Source organism: Bidens hawaiensis, unplaced genomic scaffold, assembly GCF_021521415.1.
Source record: "Bidens hawaiensis isolate Kalapana, Puna unplaced genomic scaffold, B.hawaiensis_p1.1 tig00066007_1, whole genome shotgun sequence".
NCBI lineage: Eukaryota > Viridiplantae > Streptophyta > Magnoliopsida > Asterales > Asteraceae > Bidens > Bidens hawaiensis.
In genome coordinates, this window is record NW_027501749.1 from 52477 (window position 1) to 60678 (window position 8202).

At 39.5% G+C, this 8202-nt stretch overlaps 1 pseudogene; it reads right to left on the reverse strand.

Annotated features, from left to right (window-relative positions):
- Positions 1-2816: 2816 nt before the first annotated feature.
- LOC143604623 (delta(8)-fatty-acid desaturase-like) lies at positions 2817-7172 on the reverse strand (annotated as a pseudogene).
- Positions 7173-8202: the final 1030 nt, after the last annotated feature.

Sequence of the window (8202 nt, forward strand, 5' to 3'; positions counted from 1 at the left end):
GTGTTTATCTTGGATATCCATGATCATAATGATTCTTAAAACCAAAATATAATATATATAATATTTTTATGATAAAAGTAACATGATCATGAAGAATAACTTATGAACAAATATGAACATTCAAGGTAATATCAAAACAAAAGCTATAAAATGCATGAAATGGTAAAAACTTACTTGTTGGTGGCCTTAAACTTAAGAAAAGAATGTATTGAGTTGTGAAAAAGATGGAGGATTAGTCCTCCTTTTATAGTGAATTTTTTAGAGTGGTTATGGATGATAGAATTTAATAAATTAAATCATGTTTAATATAATTAAAATACAAATTAAAAATAGTTTAAAAGGTTTTCAAAGTGTTTAACTCTTTTAATAAATTTTATTTAATTAAAACATTCATTGCTTTATTTTTATTAGTTAATTAAAAAAAACATAATATGAAAAAGATGGTAATAATAATAATCCAAGATTTATTATAATAATTTGCATGGGAAAAGTTCATGAATAATTATCTTGATTATGAATGTTTTAAATGAGTTTGTAATACTACAAGGGTGGTAAAAAAATATATTTGCATAGAAATGATCACATAAAATACATGAAACGAAAATTGAGATTAATTAATAATATTATAAAAATATATAAATTTAAGTAGAACAAAACCGAAAATTTAAAATGGGTCCGGGTTTTCGGGTTTGGAAAGTAACGAATGTTACAGTTGCCAAGCAAAAACGTCAATGTTCTTGGTCAATAATTGCTTTAAAAAGGTTCTCATTATCTCCGAGATAGCGGGTCCTATTGTAATTGTCTGGTCTGGAAACTTCTTATTCAAAACCCATTTCTCTGGCTCAGTCCTCTGAGCATGCCTTGGAACCTTGCTTGGTCTTGAACTTTCAGTTGTAAAACAATGTCGATTTACATGAATTATCGCCACACCAGTGCGAGTTGGAACTCCTACTGCACCATGGGCTGTGGACGGATGGGCATTGAAGTCTCCGATCGCCTCTCGTCCTAGAATGATGTCATGTTTAGAAGTTGCTAGAACCAAAAATTCAACTTCCTCTGTTCTTGAATGTGTCCCGTCACTTAGTGTTACCGGGAATGATATCACCCCGCGCGGGTGCATTATCGCTCCCCTGAAACCAGAGACGGGAGCATGGATTGGCTGTAATCTTTCCTTGTCTTCTTCATCTAACTGCTCGAAGCATTGTTCATACATGATATCGGACGTACTGCTTGTATCAAAGAACACATACTGTGACCGGTAGTGACCGAATTCGGCAGTAATTATCAACGGATTTTTGTTACACGGACCACCTTTTACCCGAGGAAAAAACACTGGCTTGCTTTTCCATTCTTCCTCCAAACAATTCCTTCGTTTCCCTTTACCCGAATGTCCTCCTTGAATCATGTGGACATTCAAATCTTTGATTTGCTTTTTAGCCGGACCTTGGTTATCCCTTGCGGGAAGCTTGCTGGTTCCTGCGCGTGCGCCTTTAACCAGATGTTCGAGTTTACCATTCTTAACAGCTGCTTCAATTTCATTTCTGAGGGCCACACACTCATTCGTGTTATGTCCAACATCGTTATGGTATGAGCAGTGTTTTTTGGTATCAAGGAATGACTTCCTTGGTATTGGTTGAGGCTTCCGGAAAGTCAAATTCTCCGTAGTGAGAATTTCTGAGGGAGTTTTTGATAGCTGGGTCCAACTGTTAGTGGAACGAGTTGAAAAATTGCGTTTACCCTTGTTGCCGATCAAATACCGTGCATCAAACGGCTTATGTGCTTCCGCACTTGGCTAAAGTCTTGACCATATTGGTCCCTTAGCTTGCCTGTTCGGCCTCAGAGTTTGGAACTCAATCTTTGGTGACTGTTTTTGACTGCTGGAACTTAGAGTATTCTCAGTTCTTTCAAACAACTTTGATGCCTTCATGATTTCATCCCATGACTCGGGCATTCTGTCTCTTCCTGTTAGAGTACGGATTAAGGCATCACTGTGGACGTTCTTACAAAATGCTCCTCGCAACATATCTTCGCTCACCCCTCCAATGTTAAGGCTCTCGTTAGTAAAACGAGTAATGAAGTCTTCAATAGACTCATTATTTCGCCTTGTAACATCTAGTATTTCCGAAGGGTCACGAGTATTTCTTTTGTTGACTAAAATGCTGAGAGAATTTTGCTACAAAGTCTTTCCAACTTTTAATCTTTCCACATGGCAATTTTTCAAACCACTCCCGTGCTGCCCCGGTGAATGTTAGTGCGAACATGTGACACCAATATGGGAGAGTCCAACCATTGACTCCTCCTACTGCTTCAAACCTTAAAAGATGATCACTAGGGTCAGTCATTCCATTATATGTTCCAACGGATGTTGGAATCTTTGCATTAATCGGGAATGGAGCTGTCGCGATGCTCAGAATGAATTTTGATTTTTCTGCGAAGGACTCCAGGCGATATGGTTTGGAAAAATCGTATTCAGCATTGCTATGATATTCTGCATGGCGGACAAATGGGCGTGAATAGCTAGCCTCTCCGTACGAAGGAAGACGACAATCTCCGCTGTAAAAACTTCCATCCGGTCGATAAGATGAGTCGTACCCGTCCGATTCGTCCTCATAGGATGGTATTCGCATATCTATGCGGGGACGAGGACGTAACCTTCGGGTTTCGCTCATGTTCCGTTCCGGTGGGAAACTGTACTGGATGTGGCTTCCCCTTTTGGGAGGAGAAATAGATCTCCTGGGAGGCTCATCGTACGTTAGGGTACGGCCATGGAAACGCTCATTCCGGACCCGACGTTCATATTCCGCTTTCAAACTTTCTTATTGGACACGAAGCCACTCGTCTGGAGACAAAGTTTCTTCAGTCCTGAGGTTATGACGGTGAGCTCTTCTTGGATTGGAGTCACCAGAATCTTCTTCCAAACCTAACTCCGATTGAGTTCGGTGGGCTTCTCTTGCAACACGTTCTAGATTTCTCAAGTTAGAACCACCTGGAGCTGTGACATGCCCCAAGTCGGTAATTGGTGTAACCACGTTATCAGTGTTCACCGGAGTGACACTTTCTTGTTGAGCAAACAACCCCCGAGCTGTTGAACCACCCAAGGTAAAACCTCCGGGGTTCATGACATCAGTTCGTGTAGCAGGAGGCGTAATTCGAGTAAACACAGATGTTGCTCCTTCACGTGTTTCAAGGTTGAGATCACGTGGAGGTTGTGCTTGATTCTCCGTCGGCCCTTTAGGTAACTGAGTCATATCGTAAAGAGAACAAAATTTTTTTTGCTGTTCTAACAAAAGCACGGGTGGCGCCAATGAAGAAACACGGATCTACTCCCCACTAATGGGTCTTAGATCCGATGCGTCCACAGGGTAAAATACGGATAACTGCCAATACGATATGAACACAACTCCTAAAGTCCAGTGACGTGAACCCTGCAAAACAGAACACCGTGAGCTCGTTACGGGAAGGATGAGGTGGGGGTTCTTCCCGTAACCACCCTCCGGCGTGAGAATAAGTACAGTTCTGATGAGAAGATAAAGTGCTTAAGTAAATTGAGAGAGTACAGTGATTGTGAATGAATACCTCATGGTGATTGAGAGGGTATTTATAGCCGAAGAGTATGGGAAGATGATTGGGCCAGCTGTCCCTTTGAAAGATGCTCTTCTAACCGCCTGGACACGTGTCCTCATATTACTGGTCTAGCTCATACGTTTCATGTGCATGTATAACAACCCGGACACGTGTCTCCTTATGGCAGGGCGATGAACAATCCTGGCCATGTGCACGGTTATAACAACCTGGACAGGTGTCCTTTCATAATTTGGCTGATACATCACGTATTAATTAAGAGAGCATTTTGGTAAATCTTCTAGAGTGTTATCACACACTAACAGCTGTCCCGGGGCATTACCTCGTAGCTGTTTACGCGGACGGGCTTTCTGTCCTGCGGATAACTTTTGAGGGTGCCAGGATGCTTCCGCATGCCTTGTGAGGATGTTTCTTCCGCCCAAGGTTATGCGGATGACTTGGATGCCCCGCGGGTGCCTTATGAGGGACTTCTGGTTAACCCGCGGGTGTCACTTAAGGGTATTTGGGTCTTTTGGTAACATAACTCTATACTATATAATTGTTTTATGTACTGCAGTTAAAAGATATTAAGTAGGACATATTTATGTGGTTGTATTGAATAGTCCTCAATAATATTGAAATTAAATATTACCATCATATAACACTTGTAGATTCTTAAACCATATCTAGAAATCAATTCCCTGAAACATATTACAACAATATGACAAAAAAATATACAAGTAGTAAAAAAATAACAAAATCTTACTGCTCAAAGCCTATTACAAGAAGTAAAGAATCTCAACTTAACTTAACCATGAAAGCCTCCCAAAGTAGATTCTGTGGAGCCAGGAACTTGCAGAGCCGCTGTCCTAAGCGTCTTTAATGTAGTTACATTTGCGTCGTAAAACGACAAACTCACATAAGGTAACCGTGACAACCTAGGAAACAAATTCAAGCTGAATCTGTATACCACCGAAAAACCAATCCATCCACGAAGAACACACGATATCGATCATCCCACTCGTTTGTTTCTCGAACCAGTCGTTACCCTTCGGTGGACCCACGTAAACATCCACCTAAAAATGGTTAAGTGTAAACTGAACATGTTGAATACCTGTTACACAAAATCTAACCAACACAAACGCCACTCGTTCGGGCCAGTTCGGTAACCAAGAAACAAGTAACGGAAACCACGTCTAGAAAATTAACATGCTGAGTATGTTTAACCCTCGGTAGGGAATCTTTCATTTCGAAATCAGCAAAAGGATTGTTTGTAAATAAAGTTTGACCTGAGCGACACACATGATCGGGTAATACGAATGATGTTGGTAACTTACTAAGAGCCATGCCAATGTTGGACGTAATTTTCAACTTAATAAGCCCGTCGCGTGTAGGTGGTTGGGTTAGACCTATTGGGTCTGTGGGATTCATTAATGATGTAATGGGTTTATGAGGCTGCAATTAGGGTTTATTATATTTGGTAATGTCTTGACTAACAAGTTAGGTTAGTCTGTATAAACCGAGTTATGGTTAGGCATTATAAATGGTGAACAAGATGTAACCGAGTAAGGGTTCATCAAAAGTCAAATCGAGTTAGGGTTTAAGGGTTGTAATCAGTTTTTTGAGTTAGATTCTTTGATTAATATAAATTAGAGTTAGTCGTTTAATTAACGTCTGATTATTGATCCGGGACTTGAATTGGTATTAAAGCCTTGTGCCCTTGGTGTTTATCAATCAATCAAAGTCGTGATTGATTATATCGTTGAATTCAATATCACTCGTTGATCTTATTCCCAACATCACTTTCAACAAATTCCTTAAACTTCTTGAAAGCTTCAAACACTCAACGACAGTTCGAGGATTTTAGTGCATATCAGAATCGAGACCGGGTCCAAAGCTAACCGGTTATCCGATCCGAAGGACTTGAATAGTGCTAAAGCCGAGATGGTCAAGATCGTGTGTCGAATCAGGCATGTCAAAGGAGACAAGTTTAAATCAAATACCACTTGTTCCAAGTCGGAAATTAGGGGGTGATTGTTGGACATAATTTCCAACTTAATAAGTCCGTCGCGTGTAGGTGACTGGGTTAGACCTATTGGGCCTGCGGGATTCATTAATGATTTAATGGGTTTATAAGGTTGCAATTAGGGTTTATTATATTTGGTCATTTATTGACTAGCAATTTAGGTTAGTCTATATAAACCGAGTTATTGTTAGGCATTATAGATGGTGAAAAAGATGTAACCGAGTTAGGATTCATCAAAAGTCAAACCGATTTAGGGTTTGAGAGTTGTAATCAGTTTTTGGAGTTATATTTTCTGATTAATATAAACGAGAGTTAGTCGTTTAATTCGTGTTTGATTATTGTTCTGGGATTTAAATCTTACTTGCGCCGTTGCCCAAGTACCATGCATCACCATCTTTGGACTCGTTTTCCGAATACAACCTTCTTTTCATTCAAGAACACTCTTTCTTTAACACACTTCATCATAAACACAGCTGGATCCCTTGTCTCGGATGCTTCATCTAGCTTTGCTTCACCTTGAACTTTCTGTTTTCGGTTTGGAGACTTATGGACAAAGTGTACAGACTCGTCTCATCAATAACATTGAACTTTTGAGAGGTCCTTGGTTTTGCCCCTAATTTCACGGTTTTCCCGGTTCGTGGCAGTTTCTTGACGACCGCGATTTTGACCCGACCCGCGACCACCTCGTTCTCGCCCTCCTCCACTGTCACGACCCCCATGAGTGGACTCGTGATCATTGTACCGACTACTTGAGGATTTAGGCCTTTGAAACATAAGCTTACCTTGGGTTTCGGAATGCATGTTTTCTTCCCGAATCTGCACCTCGTATGCTTTTAAATGTCCCATCACGTCTTCAAACCCAACAGTTTTGAGATCCAAAGTTTATTGTGGGTTCAATTCATAGTTCGTTTTATATGAGTTGAAGGAGTTTTGTTCTTACAAAGATTTTGATTTGAATTGGTACCAGAGCGGTTACAATCTTGGTGTTTATGTCACCCTATAAATACATAGCCATGTTAGGGTTGTTGTATCATGAGAGAGGTTATTGTATTCAAGTTTTGAGCTAGTTTCTTGATTATAAGAATACCAGAGGTTTACCTAAATATCGTGTGCTCGTTTGTGTTTCAGTTATCAATTCGTTCTTGAGCCAATGGGTCAAAAGTCAACCGTCTACCGTAGAAAACCGAAGTCAACAAGTTAAAAAGCTTTGAAGAAACTGCTAACATCGGTAAATGTTGAAGATCAGGATCATAATCAAAACTATTACAAGAAATGTGTCCATTTCCACCATGCAATACTAATCCCCGTCACACTATTCCAGATAAAGATTCCCACAAATTTGTTCCACCCACGGGTTGCCATCATTTGGTATTGACCCGCATCATGACCCAAGTAAGCGATTTACATCCACGCTAATCCCAAAATCGCCCCCGAAAGCATATGAATCCAAAAGCTTTCGGTATATAACACGCTATACACACATGCAAAAACCAATAGAGACACGAAACAAAGCGAGTAAATTACACCGTGACCTTTCTTTTCAAACATCCCGACTTTCGCAAACCCGCTTAAGTCCAAGTACCCGCTTTCAAATCATAAACTTCTCAACAAGTCAGCTCTTTATTATCTTCGCTAGGGGTGGCAAATTAATGGGTTGGGTCGAAATGGGACATAGGTCGGAACGGGTCAATTAAAAAAAGGGTTGTTTTGGGTCGGTCAGAACGAGTCCGGGTAGAAATGGGTCAGAACATGTTTGGGTTGGAAACGGGTTTCGGGTGGATTATTTTACGAGGATAACGGAGGAAACATTTTTCCCCCTTAGCTAAAGGTTTTTTTACCCCGGGTCTTATTTAACAAAGTTTTTAATAAGACAACACTCAATATAAACCTTCAAAATTAAAAATATATCATACAAGGAGGAGTATTAAGAAATATTAAGGATTATTGGATGAACATTTTTCAAAAACCAGGATGAAAATTATTCATCTAGTTGTCTCCAAAATAGTTAATTATGTCTACGAAATAGTGTATGTATTTGTATAAATTAATACTAACTTCATTGTAATGACAAAAATGCACCATCTTGTATAAACTCATTTCTTACTATCTATTATTCTTTTTAAACTTCGTAGGTTAATTCACTATCTTTTGCTAATTATAATAATATTATAACGTTAGTTTTATTTCTTGATTTGGACTGCGCGCGTAACCAGTTAAATCTCAAAATTTTAAAGAAGACGCGTCATTTACTTATGGATTATAATTTCAATTTATTTTTGCTAAGGCTCTTTAACTAAGCCTGCCCCATCAAATGAATAGGTTTATTAAGTTTTGGTTTTTGTAATTTCGACATTCCAAATGAAAGTTTCTAACAAGCAAGTTATATCAGTTTTAGTTTCTATGATTCGAACGAACTGGTAAACCAATTTTTGTTTCTATGATTAGAATCAACAGGTAAACCAAGTTTAGTTTCCACGATTTAAACACGCATTTGTTTTCACCTGAATCGTTTTGACGAACCCCCCCCCCCCCCCCCACACACACACAAAAACTCCTAGATGGCTGGATCTACCACTGGATTACGATATGAAATCGTACACTCCGATTAACCAAGA